This window comes from Macrosteles quadrilineatus, unplaced genomic scaffold, assembly GCF_028750875.1.
Source record: "Macrosteles quadrilineatus isolate MER2022 unplaced genomic scaffold, UCM_ALF_1.0 Scaffold_98__1_contigs__length_373956, whole genome shotgun sequence".
Classification (NCBI taxonomy): Eukaryota; Metazoa; Arthropoda; class Insecta; order Hemiptera; family Cicadellidae; genus Macrosteles; species Macrosteles quadrilineatus.
This window is the reverse complement of record NW_026542691.1, coordinates 261,908-266,092: the sequence shown is the minus strand read 5'-3', so window position 1 is coordinate 266,092 and position 4,185 is coordinate 261,908.

The window sequence follows — 4,185 nt, the reverse complement described above, 5'->3', positions numbered from 1 at the left end:
GTTCTTTGCTTGTATTCTTTTTCCTAATTAGCCTGTCTTCAAATTTGTCTTTGATTTTTGCTAGTTGGTGTACATGCTCTTTTATTTTCCAGCAAATCAGCTGATTACAACACTCAGTTCAAGGGAGCAACAATATATCAGATGTATTTATCATGGACGGTCCCACGGAATGAGAAAACAAGGTGATAGTCCTAGATACAATAGCAAAATATTTCAATTTATTTTAGTTTGGCTTCTTTTATTTTTTTCAGATACAGTCCAAATAAAAAAGCAAAGAAATAAATGAAAAAATAAATACTGTGCAGGTTTAAACCGAGCTACATTATGTTTAGGTTTGTTTTAAAGTTCAATGAACGTAAATAGCATATTCCACATTATTTTGGAAAACATAACATTGATGACTATATGATATTGATATCGAATTATTTTAACGTTAATGTATCTATGAAAAATTGAACTTAAGAAACCTGAGGAAAAAATATTATTTACAAATATAACAAGCTCTTCACATCTAAAACCCTACCAACGAAATTTTACATTGGAATATTTAAATAACTACAATTTCTAGTTTGTTGATTCAAGTGATGATAGCCTGTCAAATACTTTTATTCAACTTGTAAATATGAAACTTATTACCAATCCAATGAATTTTTTTCTACCTTAATAACCACTCAGAAATAGGTAGTCCTACATTTTTCGTTCAAAAGATATCGTACTAGCCTTTGGTGGTACTCAGTACCGTTATAAAATATGAGGATGGCTTAATTGAATTTTTTTTCATTTAAAAAACAAATCAAATAGCTATGCAAACCACAAAAGATTTACCCTCATATAGACTGAATATTACTTATATACCTAAAAAATAGTAAATATATATGATATATCAGCCGTGATTGCGTGTCAAACGATATTTATACCGAATACAAGAGGTTTCGTCAGGTTTACAAGCGAAGAGATTGATTACCCTCTAGACAATATAGCTCAGGTGTTTGGTTAGTGCCAGCCCTTTGAAGTGTCCTCAATGGCATTTTAGTTTAATATTATATTAAACTAAAACTATATTAACTATATTAACTATATTAATACCTAAATTTTGCAATATTGTTTGTTCTTTTTCTGATGTACTACTAAATAAATATAGGCCTACACACACAACAGCATTTCTTTTGGAGGTCAAATAATTAGTTTTTTTAATAAATATTTTTGTTTCCTTTTACTCCTAAAGCCACCTGTTATTACTTTAAGTTCCCTATAAGTTATATTACCCATAATCTTCTAAACACAAAGAAAGGCCCATATGTGTATGTAGTGTTAAGTATTTAAACCTTTAAGCAATAAAATGTTAGTATTACAACTGTTCACGTACGCAGGTATACATATTTGGTGAATTGACCAAATTCAGGATTAATGGTTTCTTAACTAAACCTTTCACACAGACTTCATGTTACCTAAAACTATTTACCCTTCAGCCATATATTTTTCATGCCTTGAAGCGTTTTAGCTCTTAATCTTCACCGAACAAAAAAACACACCTTTTGTTATATGTATTTAAAAAATCAGATGTGCCAAACAGAATGAAAGGTTTTTAATAAAAATGTAAACAAAAAAGTTGTATTTTAATAAAATAAGCTGCTCTTGTGAATAAAAAGTTATAAGACGCACATACTTTAGGTATGTTTAATATTCACTGAAATGTCAAAGTGATTTCACTCTTCAAGTATTTTAGCTATTGAGGCAGTGATTCAAATGGTCAAGATTTACTATACCGTGTAGAACTGAGTAAGATATTTAAACCTTTATTGATTATAACCATCGTGAATCAGAAAATCAGAAATCAGAAAATCTTTATTGTTTCATATTTATTTACAAGCTTATACACAGAGTAATTTAAGATTAACTTAGATTAACTAACTCACACACTTATTTAACTATGAAACAATTCATCCCTAGGTCAAAGACCTTTTTAGGATGTTCTATTACGTATATACACATATAAAAACAGCTCAAAAGATGGGATCACCGACATCAATAAATGTTACACTCTAAAGCAACTGTAAAAAAATCAGAAAAATATTATAAAAATTAACGTTTTGTAGTTTTTATATAATTTTATAACTGCAAGCAAAATTTTATTTTGAATGGCATTTATAAATTATCACTTTTATAAATTTTTAGTTTAAGATTTTTTTTTATTGGGCCGATTTAGTCTATACGATTATCTATCACATAATGGCCACCATTGTGAAAATATTTCGGCTCAATTGATATTGCACGTTTTGATTGCATTTTCAGAAATCTATAAGTACATGAGTATATTATATAAAAGTAAGAGGCAATATTTTGTTCAAACATAAAATAAGTTAGTATCATGACACAAACGACGCAAACGTTATGCATTTTTGTTAAAACACGTTTCGTCAAAGCTAAAGCATCAATTTTACCATAGATCAACTTTATTTCCTAGAACTGGTCTTTGTCGTGGTTTTAATTAAAACTGACAATAGTGAGCTTCAAACTGTTATTACGTTGAGTATACAACACTTATAATGATGAAAACCCTAGTACTAAGCTTAAAACAAAACTGTTGGTCTACATTTAAACTAGTTTGGAATACCCGTATGGTTTTTCAAACTTTAACAATGCTTGCCAAATTTATCAAATGTTAATCAGTAAATTTTCCGAACATGACTACAATTTCTCATATTTTGCTTGAAAAAGAAGTGTAATAGTACAAAATAAACGTATGTACAAAACAGCTTATTGCTTTTTGACGTTTCTAAACATTCGATAAATTAGGACACGATTGATAAAAATGTGTCACAGTTATTATTATTTCAAACATTATCATACAAATAGCATTCTGTTCCAACAATAAAGAACTCTATAATCGTGTTGCTTATTAATTGAACATCATCCTACGGATAAAGTTAATAAAAACAATAAGTAGTAATAAATAGGCAGTAATAAAAACCCTGCTATACCTCAAAATTATTTTTTTAAATCTCAGTACAATACAAAAATTGTTATTATAGGTTTTTTTCTTATCTCCTGCTGATTCTTGTTTGCGTTGAGCGTTTGTCGTGACCGCTTGCCGACTTTGGAATGACCTCCCCTTAGCCATCAAATCCCTTGATAACCGTTCCCGGTTTGTGGCGGCGCTAAAAAATATGTATTTTGAACGTATGGCCATGGTTGGTTTGTCCTAGGGGCTTGTACGATGGTTGGTCACTGACAGATGTGCTTGGTTTGTGTGCGTGTGTGTGTGAGAGAGAGAGAGGGAGACAGGAAGATTATTTTTGTACGGTTTAAAATGTAAGTTATTTTCTTTTGTTAATGTTTCTGTATCCATGATTTAGTTTTTGTTTTTGTTGTATATAAATGTAATTGTTAAAATATATGTGTTATATTTATGACAGGTTAAGTGTAAGAAAGGGCCATGTGGCCCTAACTTTTGCCTGTATAAATAAATAATATTTCATTTATTTCATATTTCATTCTTTATTTGCTGCCTTCCTAGGGCAAGAACATTTTTCAAAAGAAAATTTGTATATTAAGAACCAGTTTTAATGAAATTTTGTATTTCTTCATTTAGTTTACTTGTTTTACTTGTGTTCACGCTAAAAGGAGCATAAATGTCTCTGCATTATAATGCATAAGTATGAGATTAGTTATGCAATGTTCTTATGCTTTGCCGAATTCAAAGACAATTATTAGTAAATGTGATTATAAATTGCGAAAATTATAGGTAGATTGTAATGTATAAAATAGCATGCTTACAAACAAGTGATTACTTATTAAATCTTAACGTGCGAAATATATCAAGACCGCGTTACTGTCAATACATTCTACGCCAATATATTGACATTGACAAACGCTATTTGTTACCAATGAGTTGGAACATGGAACTTCACTTTCACATATTTAAAAAATCTCCCACGTCGTTGGCTTTTTTTACAATGGGTAGGCCTTCGTTATTTTTAATTAAATATGTCCTAATATTTCGTTATGTATAAAACTTGTTAATGTGATGGTTTATATATTATTTTATAATATTATGCGACGCATATATTGTTTAAAAAAGGTTGATAAATTGAATTAGTTACATTTAGGTCAAAATGCTCTTGAGACGAATTTCAAAAATAACATAATACATAAAGGGTCATCAATAGTCTTATCGGTGGAATT